The sequence below is a fragment of the Dendrobates tinctorius genome, unplaced genomic scaffold (assembly GCF_039654945.1).
Source record: "Dendrobates tinctorius isolate UK_male_01 unplaced genomic scaffold, ASM3965494v1 ptg000043l, whole genome shotgun sequence".
Classification (NCBI taxonomy): domain Eukaryota; kingdom Metazoa; phylum Chordata; class Amphibia; order Anura; family Dendrobatidae; genus Dendrobates; species Dendrobates tinctorius.
In genome coordinates, this window is record NW_027361711.1 from 5,092,365 (window position 1) to 5,113,055 (window position 20,691).

Consider the following 20,691-nt stretch of genomic DNA (forward strand, 5'->3'; position numbering starts at 1 on the left):
CAAGAACGATCCTTGTCAGCCAGGGAATCAGGTAGTCCTTCACATAAAAATTCCACGGTGAGATAAGATCCAGAAGTCTTGAGCCAGAGAGTGAGCAAGGTATTAAAACCAGATGTAGTCCCAGCCGGTGACTAAGGCTAGTTTCACACTAGCGCTTTTGAGCGCAGCGACGGCCTGCGCATGGCCGCCGCTAAGCCCCGCCCCCTGCCGCGCCTCCGCCGGTAGCTCCGCCTACCGGCGCATGACGCTGCATGCGTCCTGCGTCCCCTATCTTTATCACTGGGGGCACAGGCCGTGCGCAGTATGCGTTTGGCGGCTCATGCGTCCTTTTGATGGTGCGCCGACCTGCGCCAAACGCAACCTGCTGCAGTTTGGTTGCGCTCGGCGCACCGTCAAAAAGGCGCATGCGCCGCCAAATGCATACTGCGCACGGCCTGCGCCCCCAGTGATAAAGATAGGGGACGCAGGACGCATACAGCGTCATGCGCCGGTAGGTGGAGCTACCGGCGGAGGCGCGGCAGGGGGCGGGGCTTAGCGGTGGCCATGCGCAGGCCGTCGCTGCGCTCAAAAGCGCTAGTGTGAAACTAGCCTAACGTCTGTCTGTAGATCTGTATCAGCTGTTTGTGTGAAACACAGGAGCCGCCTGTTTCACACAGACAGCTGATACAGATCTACAGACAGACGTTAGTCACCGGCCGGGACTACGTCTGTTTTTAATACCTTGCTCACTCTCTGGCTCAAGACTTCTGGATCTTATCTCACCGTGGAATTTTTATGTGAAGGACTACCTGATTCCCTGGCTGACAAGGATCGTTCTTGGGATCTCAGCGTCAGTATGCCTATGCTTGCATAAAAGGTAATACATTTGCCACTTTAACCCTGTTTGGAGGCACTATTTTCGGGCATATAAAATTGCCTTACAGGATTTAACCCTCTAGGTACATAGTATATTATTACTGTGCGCTCCTAAATTTTCAAGAGAAGGACTATCTGATTCCTGGTGCCAGCATTTCCATGTTTACATATAAGGGAATATATATACCATTTTAGCCCTATTTATAAACATTTGTTGGCGTATAATATTGTCCTATATGATTTAACCCTTTAGGTATACACTTTAGCGTGAGTTTTTATAGTTTTTTTTTCCTAAAAGGAGAAATTGGACTGGAAAAGTTTTTGTGCAATTTGTCCTGAGTACGCTGATACCTGACATGTGGAGGGGAACCACTGTTTCGGCGCATGGCAGAGCTCAGAAGAGATGGAGCGCCGTTTGACTTTTTCAATGCAAAATTGGCTGGAATTCTGATCGGACGCCATGTCACGTTTGGAGAGCCCCTGATGTACCTAAACAGTGGAAACCCCCCACAAGTGACCCCATTTTGGAAACTAGACCCATCAAGGAACTTATCTAGATATGTGGTGAGAACTTTGAACCCACAAGGGCTTCACAGAAGTTTATAACGTACAGCGGTACAATTAAAAAATCATATTTTTTCCAAAAAAATGATCTTTTCACCCCCAATTTTTATTTTCCCAAGGGTAACAGGACCCTAAAAGTTATTGTGCAATTTGTCCTAAGTACGCTGATACCCCATATGTGGGTGTAAATGACTATTTGGGCGCATGGCAGAGCTCGAAAGGGATGCAACGCCGTTTGACTTTTTGGGCTGGAATTGAGATCGGACACCATGTCGCGTTTGGAAAGCCCCTGATGTATCTAAACAGTGGAATCACCCCACAAGTGACCCCATTTTGGAAACTAGACCACCTAAGGAACTTATCTAGATGTGTGGTGAGCACTTTGAACTCCCCCAGTGCTTCACAGAAGTTTATAACACCCGGGCGTGAAAATAAAAAAATCGTATTTTTTCCACAAACATGATCATTTAGTCCCTATTTTTTTATTTTCCCAAGGGTACCAGGAGAAAATGGACCCCAAAAGTTGTCCAATTTGTCCTGAGTACACTGATACCCCATATGTGGGAGAAAACTACTGTATGGGCCCACGTCGGGGCTCGGAAGGGAAGTAGTGACGTTTTGGAATGCAGACTTTGATGGAATGCGCTGCGTGTGTCATGTTGCCTTTGGAGAGCCCCTAATGTACCTAAACAGTGGAAACTCCCCACAAGTGACCCCATCTTGGAAACTAGACCCCCCACGGAACTTATCTAGATGTGTGGTGAGCACTTTGAACCCCCAAGGGCTTCACAGAAGTTTATAACGCCCGGGCGTAAAAATAAAAAAATCATATTTTTTTCCCTCAAAAAAGATATTTTTGCCCCCAATTTTTTTATTTTCCTAAGGGCAACAGGAGAAATAGGACACCAAAAGTTGTTTTGCAATTTGTCCTGAGTAGGCTGATACCCCATATGTGGGGGTAAAACACTGTTTGGGCGCATAGCAGAGCTTGGAAGGGAAGGAGCACCATTTGACTTTTTCAACGCAGAATTGGCTGGAATTGAGATCAGACGCCATGTTGCATTTGGAGAGCACCTGATGTGCCCAAACAGTGGAAACCCCCCATTTCTAACTCCAACCCTAACCCCAACACACCCCTTATCCTAATCTCAGCCCTAACCCTAGCCCCAACCCTAACCCTAGCCCTAACCCTAATGGGAAAATGGAAATAAATGCATTTTTTTAATTTTATTATTTTTCCCTAACTAAGGGGGTGATAACGGGAGGTTTGATTTACGATTTATGGCAGTTTTTATTTTTGGCAGCTGTCACACGCTAAAAGACGCTTTTTATTGTAAAAATAGTTTTGGCATCACCACATATTGAGAGCTATAATTTTTCTGTATTTTGACCCACAGAGTCATGTGAGGTCTTATTTTTTGCAGGACGAGTTGACGTTTTATTGGTCTCATGTTTGGGCACGTGACATTTTTTGATCGCTTTTTATTCCGATTTTTGGGACGCAGAATGAATAAAAACCAGCGATTCATGAATTTCTTTTGGGGGGTGCGTTTACACCATTCCGCGTGCGGTAAAATTGATAAAGTGGTTTTATTTTTCGGGTCAGTACGGTTACAGCGATACCTCATTTATGTCCTTTTTTATGTTTTGGCGCTTTTATGCAATAGAAACAATTTTATTTAAAAAATAATTATTTTTGCATCGCTTTATTCTGCGAGCTATAACTTTTTTTATTTTTTCTCTCATGATGCTGTGTGGCAGCTCGGTTTTTGCGGGGCAAGATGATGTTTTCAGCGGTACCATGGATATTTATATGCGTCTTTTTGATCGCGCGTTATTGCACTTTTTGTTCGGCGGTATGATAATAAATCATTATTTTTTGCTTCATTTTTTATTTTTATTTTTTAAGGGGTTCGCTAAAGGGGTTAACTAATGGGACAGTTTTATAGGGTAGGTCGTTACGGATGCGGTGATATAAAATATGTGTACTTTTATTGTTTTTTTTTTGTTTTTTTTATTTCCAAAAAATGAATTTATTAGGGAATATTTTTTTTTTTTATTTATTTAGCAATTTTTTTAAAAATTATTTTTACACTTTTTTTTTTAACTTTATTAGTTTGTCCCAGGGGGGACATCACTGTCCTGTGACAGGTTGCTGATCTGTCACATCACAGATCACTGGGACAGATCAGCAATCTGTCACAGGCAGTGCAGAAGGCTTCCTCATGCCTGCGCTTTGCAGGCACTGAGGAAGCCAGCTCCCTGCAGGCCCCCGGAAGTCCCCGTCGCCATCTTGGATCCGGGGGCCTGCAGGGAAAGAGCCCCCTGCAGCAGCGCTGCACATTGCGCTGCTGTGGGGGGCTCAGGGAAGCACGGAGGGAGCCCCCTCCCTGCCGATGCTTCCCTTTAACCCCCGTACACCGCGATCGTGTTTGATCGCTGTGTGCAAGGGGTTAACGAGTCTGGGGCGGTCCATGACCGCCCCTGACACATAGCGCCGGGTGTCAGCTGTGATAATCAGCTGACACTCGGCCGTGATCAGCGGCGCTCACCACGTGGGCGCCGCTGATCGTGCTAGACATACTATCCCGTCCATGGGCATAGGGGCCCGGGTCCCACGGACGGGATAGTACATCTGATGTCAGAAAGGGGTTAATTTCTTTTAATAGTGAGCCACAGCCGCCAGATCCTGCGGCTGCCCACTATTAAAGAGCAGTGAATATTCCAGCAGCTGAGATCAGCGTGACGGGGCACATGGCAGTGATGACACGCTGAAGTCAGCTGCCATCTTCAGAACTAGTAGCCGGCTGCGAGAAAGTGGAAGAAAGGAAAGTAGAATTTTTTTTTTTTTCATGTGTGCAGCATGATGGTTAGCCATATACTGTATACCAGGATGGGGGGGACAATATTTTCCAGGATGGAGGGCCATATATACCAGGATTGGGGGGACACATACACCAGAATGGTGAGCAATATTTATCAAAATGGTGAGTCATATATACCAGGATGAGTGGGCCATATGTACCAGGATGGAGGGGGCCATATATACCAAGGATGGAGAAGGCCATATGTACCAGGATGGAGGGGGCCATACAGTAAGGAGGATAAGTTTTCCCACTTATAAAGAATGGAGAGGCCTGTAATATTTATTTCAGGATGGGGGGGATATATAACAGAATGGTGAGCCATATATACATGGATGAGTGGGCCATATGTAGCAGGATGGAGGGGGCCATATAAACCAGGATGGAGGGGGCCATACAGTGAGAAGGATAAGTATTTGATACACTGCCAATATTGCAAGTTTTCCCACTTATAAAGAATGGAGAGGTCTGTAATATTTATTGTAGGTACATTTCATCTATGAGATGCAGAATCTAAAAAATTCCAGAGAATCACATTATATGATGTTTACATAATTAATTAGCATTGAATTTCATGAACTTAATATTTGGTACAGCAACTTTTTTTTGCAATTACAGAGGTCAGACATTTCCTGTACTTCTTGACCAAGTTGGCACACACTGCAGCAGGGATTTTGGCCCACTCCTCCATACAGATCTTCTCCAGATCTTTCAGGTTTCTGTGTTGTCACTGGACAACATTGAGATTCAGCTCCCTCCAAACATTTTCTATTAGGTTCAGGTCTGGAGACTGGCTAGGCCACTCCAGGACCTTGAAATGCTTCTTACAGAGCCACTCCTTAGTTGTCCTGGCAGTGTGTTTCCGGGCTTTGTCATGCTAGAAGAACCATCTTCAATAGTCTTACTGAGGGAAGGATGTTGTTGGCCAAAATTTCACAATACATGACTCCAACCATCCCCAAAGTATAATGTTTCCTCCACCATGCTTCAAGGTTGGAATGGTATTTTTGGGTTGGACTCATCCTTCCTTTTTCTCCAGACACGAGTGGAGTTGATACCAAAATGTTCTATTTTGGTCTCATCTGACCACATGACCTTCTCCCATGCCTCTCTCTGGATCACTCAGATGGTCACTAGTGGATTTCAAATGGGCCTGGACATGTGCTAGCATGAGCAGGGGGACTTTGTGTGCCCTGCAGGATTTTATTTCTTGACGGCGTATTGTGTTACTTAAAGTAACATTTGACGTTGTGGTCCCAGCTTTCTTCAGATTAGAGTTGAGCGAAACGGGTAAGTCAAATTAAAAAATCGCCGACTTTAGCTAAAGTCGTGTTTCGCCGATCAAAACCCGACCATAGCGTGAGGTCGGCAATGAGGTCGCCGAGCCGAACGCCAAAGTCGCGTTTCAAATAATGCTTCCAGGGCCTTTTCTCAGCCAATGATGGAGGACGCACACTGTGGGAAATGCGATGACATGGGCAGCGGCCACCACCATCTTAGAGAAGGGCATTGAAGTGATTGGCTGGCTTTGTGTGGCGTCACAGTGGCTATAAAAGGCCGTGACCGCAGACCACCATCTTACTTCTGCCGATCTTAGAATAGGGAGAGGTGCTGCTGCTGATTCTGAATAAGGGAGAGCGCTAGGCAGGGAAGAAGAAAAAAAAATTGCTTCTGCTGCGCTTTTCACTGTACAGTTAGTGTGCAGTGAAAGGGGAGGATTTTTGTTGTGTGCAGCAGCGCTGGTGGTGATTAGGCTACCTTTTAAGGCTACCTGATAGCTGCATTGTTGTGTGCACACTGCTGTTCAAACTGCTTTTTTCAAAGCACTCCAACTTTTATTATTTTGTTCTGGTGAGTTACCGAGCGTTCATTTTTTCACACACCATATAGCGGTGTACGCTCCTCACACAGTACCGTGTACTGGCTGGTATCATGGACAAATACAAGCTATCTGTGTGTGACTCTGGAAAAACAAGCCGAGGAGATTTTCCATTTTTCCAAACGTACACCTTATAGAGCTGTCCGCTTTTCAAACAGTTTCGTATATCTGCTGTTTGATTTCGGACAAAACAGTACAGAGACAGCGTGTGTCACTCCGTATAAAAATAGACGAGATTGACAATTTTCCATACAGACACCGTATAGCGGTGTACGCTCCTCACACACTACCGTGTACCGATTGGTATCACGGACACATACTGTACAAGCTATCTGTGTGTGACTCTGGAAAAACAAACTGAGGAGATTTTGCATTTTTCCAGACCTACACCTTATAGAGCTGTCCGCTTTTCAAACAGTTTCGTATATCTGCTGTTTGATAACGGTCAAAACTATACAGAGACAGCGTGTGTCACTCCGTTTAAAAATAGACGGAGATTGACAATTTTCCATACAGACACAGTTTAGAGCTGTCTGATTCTCAAACAGTATTGTATATCTGCCGTTCGCATTAGTCACATCTATACAGAGTCAGCGTGTGTGTGTGACACTCCGTAAATACATATATGGAGATTGTTAGTTACACAAAAAACGTATACAGCTGTACACTTCTGATACAGTTCCGTATATCTGCTTGTTGGATAACGGTCAAATACATACTGGGAGAGCGTCATGGACTATCAAAATATATACGTAGATTTAAATTTTTTAATACACCTTACACAGCTGGACGCTCCTCATACAGTACCATCTCTCTGCTGGTATTTTTGGTACATTTTCCCAAACATGAAGAAGTATGGTGGAAGAGGCCGCGGACGTGGGCAGGGGGGCGCAGCTGGTAATGATGGTGGTGGTGCATCAGCTGGTGCTGGCAAAAGTACAATAGCAGCTAAGGCAGGAGGTGTTGAGCCTGCGTCATCGTCTGGCCCAAGAAGGCCTGTAAGGTTCCCTTTTCTTGGAGTAGGAAAACCGCTTTTAAAGCCGGAGAATCAGGAACAGGTTTTGGCGAAACAGCCACCAGCTCTATTGCTTCCTCTTCTGAACGTTCGAAACAAGCACGGAGTAGTCAGTGCAGGGTTCTGGTCAGGAAAAACACCTTTCCTTGTGTCCTTCACCCCCACCAAAAGTTAAGGATGTGGCAGCCCACGCTTCAGATTACTCTATGGAGCTCTTTTCACATACCATGCCTGGGTTATCCAGTCAAAACCTGAACTCCCCAGTCCAAGATGAATCTGACATGGAGTGCACTGATGCACAGCCACTGCTAGATGATTCTGCTGGTACATTGACCCAGAACACTACATTGCCCTCGCAGTCTACTGAGCCAAAATCTGACCCTAATGAAACTCAGGTGCCCCTTCCCGCATACTATACCATCTTACACGGTGACACAGAGGAAGGTAAAGAGGAAGGTGCAGATGACTTTGAAGAGGAGGTGATGAATGACCCAGTTCTTGACCCGGATTGACATCCATTGGGGGAGGAGGCTGGCAATAGTTCAGATAAGGAGAAGGATCCGCAGCAGGCATTGACATCGCAGCAGCGGTTATCTGGCAGGCCCATAGCTGTCCAAAAACGTGTACCAAAAGCTAAAAGAGTAGCAGGACAGCTTGGCCAGATGGTCAACTTAACACAGCGTGCAAGGCCACAAAATGTATACTATAGTAAGAAGAGTGCAGTGTGGCACTTCTTTGTCCAAAATCCTACTGATGAGGCAAAGGTTACCTGTAAGAAGTGCGGAAGGACCTTTAGCCGAGGTAAACAACTCAGAAATTTGAATACCAGTTGCATGCTTAGACATTTAATCAACATGCACTTGCAAGCGTGGACGGACTACAAAACCTCAGGTAGCACATGTGCACCTGCTCCGACTGAAGGTAGCCAGCAACGCTCCATCGCTTCCCCCACTGTAAGACCACCACCACCGTTAAGCACACCACCAGCACTAATTGTTGATGTGTCGTCGCAAGGCCAAAGCACTCAGGGAGTCACAATGGTTTTGCAACACAACACTGAATCTAGGTCATCACTACCAATACCATCACCAACCCCCTCTCACTCCATGCGGTCCACCGCTACTTCCCCCATATGCAGCTCTCCAGTCGAGCTCAACCTACCAGACACTCTGAGTAGGACAAGAAAGTACTCATCCTCTCATCCGCGTACACTGTGTTTGAACGCCTACATTGCCAAACATATCTCATTAGAGATGATGCCGTACCATTTGGTTAAAAGCGACGCTTTCTGCGAGCTCATGGCCTACGCAATCCCACGCTATGGCCTACCCAGTCGGCACTTCTTTTCTCAAAAAGCCATCCCAGCCCTCCACCTGCATGTGAAATACCGCATTGTCCATGCACTCAAGCAATCAGTGAGTGGAAAGGTGCACCTCAAAACAGATGCATGGTCCAGTAGGCATGGCCAGGGCCGTTACGTGTCCATCACTGCACACTGGGTTAATGTGGTGGATGCAGGCTCCACTGGGGACAGCGGCGGTGGAACAGTGCTGCCTAGCCCACGGCATAGGAAACAGTTGGCTGTAGACTTTCGACCCTCCTACTCCTCCATAAGCGAAAGTTCGTCCACAGAGCACAGTCGCATGAGCACTCCATCCGCAGCTGGCAGTGTTGCACACGAGGTGTTCCACTTTCGAACAGCTAGTGGTAAGCGTCAGCAGGCTGTGTTAAAGATGATGTCTTTGGGCGACAACAGATACTCTGCGGAGGTACTGGCCGACTACTTGCAGTGACAAACTGAGTCATGGCTGGGCAGTCTACATCTTGAGCCAGGCAAGGTAGTCAGTGATGCTGACTCCATAAGGTGTGAAAACTGTGCTCGCACATCCATCGCTCAAATGTCCACTCCACTCGTATGCAGAAGCTGCAGCGATTGCTCCACCTCCCCAAGCACCGCCTAATCATAGACGTTGCAACAAGGTGGAACTCCACCCTGCACATGGTTGAGAGGCTGTGCGAACAGAGGAAGGTTGTAATGCATTTGTGGGAGGATACACGGGCAGGCAGTTTGAGGAAAGACATGGAATTGTCGGGTGTGCAGTGGTCAAAGCTGAAAGACCTCTGTAAAGTCCTTCAGTGTTTTGAGGAATGCAAATGGCTGGTAAGCACAGATGAAGCCATCATAAGCATGAGCATCCCACTTATGCGTCTGCTCATGCAAAGTTTGACGCACATTAAGGATCTGGCGTCTGCAGCGGAGGAGGAACAGGAGGAGGAGGAGGGAAGCCTTGCTGACAGTCAGCCATTGTCTGGTCAGGGAACTGTCCTGGACGAGGTGGAGGAAGAAGAGGAAGAGAAGGATGAGGGGGATGATTATTTTGGGCAGGAAGATGCTTCTCAGGGGGCAAGAGAAAATGTTGGCGTTCCAAGGTCAGGTACAGTGTTTGTGCGTGACTGTAGGGATGTGGATTTGCCAGAAAGTGCTCCTCCACCCAGCAGTGGCAGTGCATTATTGACACATGGAACATTGGCCCACATGTGCGATTATGCCTTGTGGATCCTAAAAAGGGACCCCCGCATTGCCAAATGATGAAGGATGATGGCTGCTAGCTGGCCAGCATCCTCGGTCCATGCTACAAAGGCAAATTACACAACATCATGCCACAGAAGAACCTAGAGATCATATTGGCTAACAAACAAGCATCTCTGGCAAACCGTTTGTTTGAGGCTTTGACAGCACACAGCAGCGGTGCTGGTTCTCCCACGAGTCATAGTGGGCACAATGGAAGAGGTGTTTGTGGTGCACACAGCCGAAGTGGCGTTGGAGACAGAGGTTTAATGACTACTGTATGTTGTGGAATGATTTCTCAAGTACCGCTCACACGACTGCTAATACTGCATCGATTACAAGTGACAGGAGACAGCAGTTGTCAACTATGGTTACAAACTACTTCTCCTCCCATATCGATGTTTTCCCTCACAGGTCATTCCCCTTTGACTATTGGACCTCTAAACTGGACACTTGGCCTGAATTGGCACACTATGCCTTATAGGAGCTCACTTGCCCTGCTGCTAGTGTGTTATCTGAAAGAGTATTCAGTGGTGCTGGATCAATCCTGACAGAAAAAAGGACCTGTCTGTCGACCCAAAATGTTGATGATCTAACCTTCATTAAAATGAACCATGCATGGGTTTCAAAAGGATTTTGTCCCACCTTCCCCTGATGACACATAGGTTGCCAGAAAACTGCCTCGCTTTTGTCCTCCTCTTCCTCGGACTTGCTCAATTCCACCTTTGGCAGCAGCTGAATGTCCAGCCTACACATCAATATATGCCATAATTTAAACCTCCCTAACTGGACTGCCCACCTCCCCCAAGGGCTGGGGTCAACACCTGGTGCACCCGGGCAAGTGCCGTTGCTCTGAACAGGTGGATGGGCCCACTGATGGCCGACGGCACTGGCACAGGGCCCCTCATAGTACAATACTGTGTCTCTGACAGAGGGGGGGCCCACTCGCCGTCAGACACACCAGCGTACTATAAGGGGCCCTGTGCCAGTACCGTCGCCCACGAGTGTGCCCCCCTGCTTGGTCATGGCCACAGGACTTACCTCTCCCTGCTCCACCGCTGTGTCATCGATCAATCCTTCACAGGGACGGCCACTAGAAATTTGGTGTATTGATCAATGATGGTTAAGATGTATCTATGGCCTGTCCTGCTGGCCTCTACCTTCAGATGATCAATGGCTACCATTTGTAATGGACGTCAACTTACAAGCGGATGCAGTGGTGCTTTATGATCACCTTTCACAGTTGTGATAGTCACAGATGTGTGACATTCCTGCCACCATTTTTCAATGTCTCCTCTCATGCCAATCCAATAGAATCGCCTACGGCCTGTGGCTTCTGTCTTTTGCACTCCAAAATGACCATTGATAGGCAATGAGGACCTTGTCTACATCTCTCCCTGTGATCACAATTTGATGGAGACGAGTAACGGTGATGTGATCCACGCTACTGCGATAAAGCAATCCTTTCTTCACAAAGAACTATTTTCGCTGTCTCCACAGACACAGTAATTGAGGGTCTGCATCGCCTCTGCAACATCTGCCGGGAGGTTTTCCCGCAATGAGTAATTCCCAAATTTCTGCTAACACTCGACTTTCCGTCTGTACTTGTGTCCATATAGTTTCCAGTAGCAGAGAGTCTGGACTGGCTTACTGAGATTGAAATATATACGAAGATTTAAAACTACCACAACACTGTATACTGTTGTACGCTTCGAATACCTTTCCCTTTTTCTACTTTTTTAATTCTGGTGTAATACATAGTGAGCCTGTGAGTGTCTGTGTCTGACTCCGGAAGTATAGATGGAAATTTACAATTACCCCTAGACTGGATACACCTGGTATGTGCTGATACAGTACCTTTGTTCAAAGTTTTTTATTACGGTATCATCCATAGTGAGTGAGCATGTGTGGTTTACGCCTTCTATATATACGGTGAATCAGAGATACCAATTTTTACCCTATACTAGATGCAGCTTGTACCTTGTTATACAGTACCTTTGTTCAACATTTAGTATTATGGTCAAATCCATACTGAGCAAGCATCTGAGAGTGACTACGGGACGATGTATACGGAGATTTCAATTGTACCCTATAATATATATACTTGCTATCTTGTTATCCAGTACCTTTTTTACAACATTTTTTAATATGGTCAAACCCAGACTGAGTGAGCATCTGAGGGTGACTCCGGAAGTATATACCGAGATTTCAAATTTGGCCAACACTGTATACAGCTGTAAGCTTCTGATACAGTAACCTTTTTTGCTATTTAGATTCTGGTGTAATCCATAATGAGCCTGTGAACGTCTGTCTGTTACTCCGGAAATATATTTGGAGCTTTAAGATTACCCCAACACTAGGGATGAGCTTTCCGATATTGAAATATCGGAAATCGGCCCGATATTTGCGATATCGGAATTCCATCAGGGACAGTTTTGGTCAACAACCCCCAGAGCCCTTCCTCCCGACTTCCCAGCCCTCCACCTTCAAAACCAACTTCTCCACCATTACAGAAGATCGACTCTCCACTCTACTCTCAAGATCACATCTCACCACCTGTGCACTCGACCCGATCCCATCCCACTTCATCCCAAACCTCACCACAGTCTTCATCCCAACCCTAACCCATCTCTTCAACCTGTCACTAACAACTGGTGTTTTCCCCTCAAGCTTTAAACATGCCTCCATCACACCTATCCTCAAAAAGCCCTCTCTTGACCCATCCTCTGTATCTAGCTATCGCCCTATATCACTTCTCCCATACGCCTCCAAGCTACTGGAACAACACGTCTACCTTGAACTGTCCTCCCATCTCTCTTCTTGCTCCCTCTTCGACCGCTTACAATCTGGCTTCCGGTCACACCACTCCACTGAAACTGCCCTTACTAAGGTCACCAATGACCTCTTAACTGCCAAGAGCAAGCGACACTACTCTGTCCTCCTCCTCCTGGACCTGTCGGCTGCCTTTGACACAGTGGACCATTCCCTATTATTACAGACCCTCTCATCCCTCGGCATCACAGACTTGGCCCTCTCCTGGATCTCATCATACCTAACAGACCGGACATTCAGCGTCTCCCACTCACACACCACCTCCTCACCTCGCCCCCTATCTGTCGGAGTCCCACAAGGTTCAGTCCTTGGGCCCCTGCTGTTCTCTATTTACACCTTTGGCCTGGGACAGCTCATAGAATCTCATGGCTTTCAGTATCATCTTTATGCTGATGACACACAGATCTACATCTCTGGACCAGATATCACCTCCCTACTAACCAGAATCCCTCAATGTCTGTCCACTATTTCATCCTTCTTCTCCACTAGATATCTGAAACTCAACATGGACAAAACAGAATTCATCATCTTTCCCCCATCTCACGTGACCCCCCCTACGAACCTATCAATTACAGTAAATGACTGCCCACTCTCCCCAGTCCCACAAGCTCGCTGCCTCGGAGTAATCCTTGACGCTGATCTCTCCTTCAAACCACATATCCAAACCCTTTCCACTTCCTGCCGACTTCAACTCAAAAATATTTCACGCATCCATTCATTCCTCACCCAAGAATCTGCAAAAACCCTAGTCCATGCCCTCATCATCTCTCGCCTTGACTACTGCAACCTCATGCTCTGTGGCCTCCCCTCAAACACTCTCGCACCCCTCCAATCTATTCTAAACTCTGCTGCCCGACTAATCCACCTGTCCCCCCGCTATTCCCCAGCTTCTCCCCTCTGTCAATCCCTTCACTGGCTCCCAATTGCCCAGAGACTCCATTACAAAACCCTAACCATGACATACAAAGCAATCCACAACCTGTCTCCTCCATACATCTGTGACCTCGTCTCCCGGTACTTTCCTGCACGCAACCTCCGATCCTCACAAGATCTCCTTCTTTACTCCCCTCTTATCTCCTCTTCCCACAATCGCATACAAGATTTCTCTCGCGCATCACCCCTACTCTGGAACTCTCTACCACAACATATCAGACTCTCACCTACCATCGAAACCTTCAAAAAGAGCCTGAAGACCCACCTCTTCCGACAAGCCTATAACCTGCAGTAACCACCGATCGACCAAACCGCTGCACGACCAGCTCTACCCTCGCCTACTGTATTATCACCCATCCCTTGAAGATTGTGAGCCCTCGCGGGCAGGGTCCTCTCTCCTCCTGTACCAGTTATGACTTGTATTGTTTAAGATTATTGTACTTGTTTTTATGTATACCCCTCCTCACATGTAAAGCGCCATGGAATAAATGGCGCTATAACAATAAATAATAATTCCGATTCCGATATTTTTTTCACATCAGAAATGGGAAATCCCATAATCCTTCAGCCTCTGAGCGCTCCGTGGAGCCAATCAGGAGCTGAAGAATTGCTGACAACATTGTGTAACTCCCCTAAGCTTGGTAGGAGGCGTCCAAACTTGCTAGCTAGGAACTGCGCTGCGATTGGCTGGCTGGATGGTGTGATCAGGCAGTATAAAAGGCTGCGCCTGCCATTTTAGCCTCACTCTACTGTGAAAGCAGATAGGGATAGGTTGGTGTTGGAGATAGGGAGAGATCTCGGATCTAATAGTGATAGAAATTGTTTTTCATCGACTGTAGTAGCCCCTGTGTGTTACAGAAGCAGTCTTTTTCCTCACTGACCCCGCTCAGTTTCATTTTTTTGTGCTGTGCAGGCTCTCAGTGAGGTGCTTAGTGAGACAGTGCAGAGCACATTCACTGCAGCTGCTGCAGCTCCTCTTGCTGCAGCACTGTGTGGTGTGTGTCTCACTGCCTTTTCTTTTCTTCCCTTAAATCCCCTTCCCCTATTTTTTCCTAAAAGTTAAACACTATATAGGGATTGTGCTGTGAGGGACCCAAGCAACCTCTGTGGCTGGTGCCACACAGCACCTGGCCCAGTCCCGGAGAATCCTTTTTTTTTGTATCACAGCAGTGTCAATTACTGCGCTGTGACATCCGACCGTAACGTGTACACGTTACTCTTTGTGTAGGCCATACTAGATTCAAATAAAGTGTAGCAGACACACCTTCATCATATAGTGCCATTAGTGTTTCTTATACCTGTTTGTAGTCCTACAGGAATAAGCACACTAATTTCTAATAATTACTTCTGAATCCATCAATAGAGATGAAGAAGGCAGGGAGTAAGGGACGTCCCCGCGGCGGTCGCGGAAGAGGTGCATCAGCAGCTAGACATGGTGCACATCCAGAGCAAGCAGCAGACCCAAGTCACTCAGCACCTACTTTCATCCGGCAGCAGTCATTTATGCGCAGCTTGTTAGGAGCACAGGGCCATAGGCTGATAAGAGAGGATCAAGTAGAAACCGTTGTTGGTTGGATGGCAGCTGAGGAATCCACCTCAATGAGCACAGCATCCTCCCAGGACCTCTCCACCACATCGGGTCAGGCCACTGAAGAGCAGCACCCATCTGCTTCTTCACCGCCCACTAAATTGCCCAGACATTCAGAGGGCCAGGAGCCAACCTTAATCCTCTTCTCAGAATCTGTTGGCTTGGAATCTGTGTGCCATCCAGACAGCATTCCTGCAGCTGAAGAAGAGGTAGTGTGCACAGATGCGCAACCACTGTGTCCATCTGAGGAAGAAGTGGAGGGTGGGCCAGTGCCCACAGTGACCAGACCCCAGGTAGCAGATGATGATGAAACTCAGCTGCCAGTTTCTGCTGACGAAAGTGTATTGGATGACGAGGTCCTTGACCCATCATGGCATGCTGAGGGGCAGCAAGCAAGTGGGGATAGCTCAGAGGAAGAGCTTGTAGGTGTGGCGCTGCGTGGCCGTCCACGTGGGAGAGGAAGAGGGAAAAATTGGTTGTTGGCTCCCTCAACTTCAGCACCCGTTACGAGCAGGGCTCTTTTAAAGAACACAAGGGGTGCGCCCAAGAGTTGTGGTGCATGGGCCTTTTTCGACCAAGTTGCAGATGACGTTACAGTAGTCAGATGCAAGCTTTGTCGGCAAACTGTGCGGAAAGGGAAGAACGTCAGCAACCTTAATACCACCAATATGTTGACGCATGTCAGGAAGAGGCACCCTGTGGAGTGGCAGCATCACACCCAAGATGATTCGCCACCTGCAGCTGGTTCCCCACCTTCCACCTCTTCAGCCACAGTGGCCACCTCTTACTCCAGCTCGCAAAAGCTGCTCCCGCTTCCTCGCCAGAATGCCAGGGTGCATCTGCAGGCAGTGTTGTACGGCGGCACACTGTCTGTACTTCGTCAGCATCCCAATCGCTGGCATCCTCACACTCCCAATCCAGTGTGCATCTATCTGTCACACAGGTGTGGGAGAAAAGGCACCCGTACTCGGCAAACCACCCACAAGCACAGGGCATGAATTCTCGCATTGCCAAACTGCTTGCTGTGGAAATGCTACCATTCTGGCTGGTGAGCAAGCCAGCCTTTATCGATATGTTGGGGTTTACAATCCCACAATACAGCGTTCCCAGCCGCTTCTACTTCAGCAGGCAAGCCGTCCCCGCCCTGCAACAGCATGTGGAGCGTAAAATTAAGCATGCGCTACAAAATGCAGTTAGTAGCAAGGTCCACCTGACCACCGACGCGTGGACCAGTCAGCATGGCCAGGGACGCTACATTTCCATCACTGCCCATTGGGTAAATGTAGTTGAGCCTGGAACTGAAGTAGACAGTGCAAGTGCGCAGGTCCTGCCAACTCCATGAATTGCAGGCCTCTCCTCCATTCAAATTGACTCCACCTCATACTCCTCGTCAGACTCGCCTGCACCCAGACGTACCACAACAACCGATTTCAGCACTGCATTGGCCAAACATCAACAGGCCATGTTGAAATTGGTTTATCTGGGTGATGTTAGCCACACCGCAACCGAGCTGTGGAACACGCTCAAGGAGCAGAGCGACATGTGGCTTGCGCTGCTCAACCTCCAGCCAGGTTATGGTGGTGTGTGACAACGGCCGAAACCTGGTCGCGGCTCTGGGCCTAGGTGGTCTGACTCACATTCCATGCCTTGCCCATGTCCTAAACTTGGTGGTGCAGAGTTTCCTTAGGAACTATCCTGACCTTGAGGAGCTGCTGCACAAAGTCAGATACTAGTGCTCTCATTTGCGGCGTTCAAGCATGGCTGCATCGCGCCTTTCAGCCATGCAGCGCAGATTGGGCCTGCCCGAGCACCGCATCATTGTTGACCTCCCCACCAGGTGGAATTCGACTTTGCATATGCTGCGGAGGTTGTGTGAGCAGCAACCTGCAATTATTGAGTTGCAGCTGCAGCAGGCGCAAGGTAGGAGACACACATCTCAGCCCTCCCACTTTACAACCACAGAGTGGGCATCCATGAAGGACATATGCACCATTTTGAAGTGCTTCGAGGACTCCACTCTGATGGTGAGCGCAGATGCTGCCCTACTCAGCCTGACTATTCCCCTTATATGCCTTATAGAATCATCACTTAAAGGACTAAAGGATGAGGTTTCTCTGGAGCAGGAGGAGTATGATGAGACACTTGCACCAACTAGGCAATCTTCATCGGCCCGGTTGGAACAAAGCTCTGTGGGTGCCTCACAAAGGTACAGGCAGGACACAGCAAGCGAGGAGGATGAGGAGGACTATGAGGATGAGCCAGAGGAGGAAAGTACACAGCGCTCTACTAGTAGTCACCAGATAGAGCGTGGATGGGGTGATGCAGAGCAGCCAGAGCACATTCCTCCAGCTGGTGACAGCGATGCATGGCCAGTTGGCAGCCTTCAGCACATGAGTGACTTCATGCTGCAGTGTCTGAGAAACGACCAACGCGTGGCTCGTATTCTTCACATAAATGACTACTGGGTGGCCACCCTCTTAGATCCATGTTACCGGGACAGCCTTCAAAGCCTAATTACACGGTTGAACTGGGCGCGTAAAATGCAGGAGTACCAAGATGCACTGGTTAATTCACTCATGTACTCTTTTCCACCACATAGCAGTGATGCGCGTGCACTAGCAGGCACCTCAGTGCGTCCTGGGCCCAGCGGAATCCGTTCAGAAGCCGGTAGCAGAAGCAGTACATCTGCTACTGACAGGCTCAGTATACCCAACCTGTTCCAGTGGTTTCTGAACCCGCAAACAGTTCGGGCACCATCAGCACAGACAGTGCAACGCACTAGGAGGCAACGTTACCGTGACATGGTGGCACAATACCTCTCCACCCCTGTCAGTGTGCTTCAGGATGGATCTGCCCCCTTCAAGTTTTGGGTCTCCAAGTTGGATACATGGCCCGAGCTTAGCCAGTATGCCTTGGAGGTCCTGGCTTGTCCTGATGCCAGTGTGATTTCTTAACGTGTCTTTAGTGCCGCTGGCAATGTACTAACAGACCAACGTACCAGACTATCCGCTGCAAATGTGGACCGGCTTACATTCCTAAAAATGAACCAGGCCTGGATTTCTGGTGACTTTTGCTGCCCTGGGCCAGAGTAGACAGGTTACATGCATGGTTGGTAGCAGTATGCATGCTCTGTCATGTGCCTATGTTGCACACAGCGTCATCTGTTATGCCAGTGCTCTGGCCTCTACTACCAACATCTAGCACCTGATTCTGTGACTGACTCTTTCACCTCATACTGTTTTCCATGGGCTCTAGTACTGCCAGCTAGTGCCCATTTCCGTGACTGCTGATTTCACAGCATGCCGTGTTTCTGGGCTCTAGTACCACCAGCTAGTGCCCATTTCTGTGACTGCCACTTTCACAGCATGCCGTGTTTCTGGGCTCTAGTACCGCCAGCAAGTGCCCATTTCCGTGACTGCTGATTTCACAGCATGCCGTGTTTCTGGGCTCTAGTACCACCAGCTAGTGCCCATTTCTGTGACTGCCACTTTCACAGCATGCCGTGTTTCTGGGCTCTAGTACCGCCAGCAAGTGCCCATTTCCGTGACTGCTGATTTCACAGCATGCCATGTTTCTGGGCTCTAGTACCGCCAGCTAGTGCCCATTTCCGTGACTGCAACTTTCACAGCATGCTGTGTTTCTGGGCAACAGTAACACCAGCTGTACCTCGTTAGACCAAAGTGGAAAAAAGGACGACCGATGCCAAACACCTATAGGCAGAAGCACAAGAGGCTGGATCCAGCCACGCCGGCTGTTTCCTGGCAGTGAAGTGCAGACACAGGTGCCTCCCCCGAGGGGTAAACCGGGTTCCAGCATCGCCAGCTGGTTCTCGGGAGTGCCCAAGAGCACGGGTACCTCCTGCTCCAAACCGTGTTTCAACAATGCTCGTGGTTACACGGTTGTGTCCGCCGCACTCTTCCACGCCCCTGCCGTACATCATTCCGGCTCAGTTTGCTGTTATCCGTGGTGTCGGCAGTGTAGGAGCCCCCTACGTGGACTCTGGGACCTGGTGCTCAAGACTGGTTTCGACAGTGCCAGTAGACCCTCCTCCTCCCCTGCTGCAACTGCGGAGTAAAGAAGACTGTGTCTGGGTTGCGGGGGCAAATGTGGCTCTTGCACCTTCTGCCGAGGAGACATTACTTCGGTAGAAGACCCAAGACAGGAAGACAGATGCAGAAGACCTAAGACAGAAAGACAGATGCAGAAGACCCATGACAGGAAGACAGATGCAGAAGACCCAAGACAGGAAGACAGATGCAGAAGACCCAAGACAGGAAGACAGATGCAGAAGACCCAAGACAGGAAGACAGATGCAGAAGACCCAAGACAGGAAGACAGATGCAGAAGACCCAAGACAAGAAGACAGATGGAGATGTCCCCGGACTCCTATCTTTTTGCTCTTGAACTTGCGTCTTTGTGGGGTTTTTTGGGGCTTCTCGGCAGTGCTTTTGTGCTTTTGGCTTATGTCACTACTACATTGTGGTATCCAGGCTACAGTAATGTCAGCTGTTGCCCAGTACAGCCACTGGCACTTTTACCTTCTGCTGCTTAGCTGGGTTCCAGTAACGCAGGCTGGTTCTCAGTAGAGTCAATGGCTTAGGTCCCTCCTTTGTGGTATTCGAGTTCCAGTAACGTCTGCTGGTCCTTGGTAGTGCATTCTGGCACAGGTTACCTCCTGCTTAGTTATCGGCCTCCGGTAACATCAGCTGGTGCCCGTTAGTTCCATTGGCTCTTATGTTGATTTCTGCTGCCTATACGGGTTCCAGACTCACCAGCTGGTTCTCTCAAGTTCCTGTGCCTACTGTTACTTCTGCATATTTCCTCTGGGTTTGGGACATTCTGCGACCAGCCAATAGCAGGTTAACCATTGACAGAGGTTTAGGAAGCAGTAGGAGCAGATGTACTTGAACCAAAAGCAGAATATCAATATGCAGAATTACTGAATAACAGTAATATGATAAGCAGAAGACTAAGCATGGTTTAAAGGGAGTGTATCCGTTCCTCCACGTGGTGCTCCTTGAAACTCCCTGCAACGCAAGGTGAGCTGAACGCGGACACACGTCAGTCAAAGGGCATATTGACACCACCACCAGCAGTTTTAATTTAATAATGTAAAATCACTAACCCTAACCATCCCTAACACCTAACCGTTACCCTAACCCTTACCCTACTAACCATAACCCCTAACCCTACCCCAACTAATCCTAACCCAAAGAAAAAACACCGCTGTTAAGAAGATGGCGACCAGTTTTCCTGCTACAGCTTTCGCTCTGTACATTTTTCTAGCGATTTTTTTTTTTTTGCTCCTCTGCCTCAGCAAACTCCTTCCCCATTATCCTGAAGTGTTTCCCCTCCATTTTATCTATTATATAACACTGTAGTGGTCATTTTGTAATTCCGATTTTTTTCTCCCATTGACTTGCATTGATATCGGAAATTCCGATATCCGATATTTTTTCAATATCGGAAATCGGAATTCCGATACGATATCGGGCAATATCGCTCATCCCTACCCAACACTGTATACAGCTGTACGCTTGTGTTACATTACCCATTTACAGCTTTTCATATTCATGTGTAATCCATACTGGG

At 48.1% G+C, this 20,691-nt stretch overlaps 1 protein-coding gene across 1 annotated transcript in view; it reads left to right on the top strand.

Annotated features, from left to right (window-relative positions):
- The first annotated feature begins 624 nt into the window (after window positions 1-624).
- The window catches only part of LOC141089002 (tyrosine 3-monooxygenase-like), a 152,955-nt gene continuing 132,888 nt past the window's right edge, over window positions 625-20,691 (top strand). The window contains exon 1 of the mRNA XM_073575288.1: window positions 625-856. The gene's annotated coding sequence lies outside the window, so the exon portion shown is untranslated. The remainder of the gene's footprint in view (window positions 857-20,691) is intronic.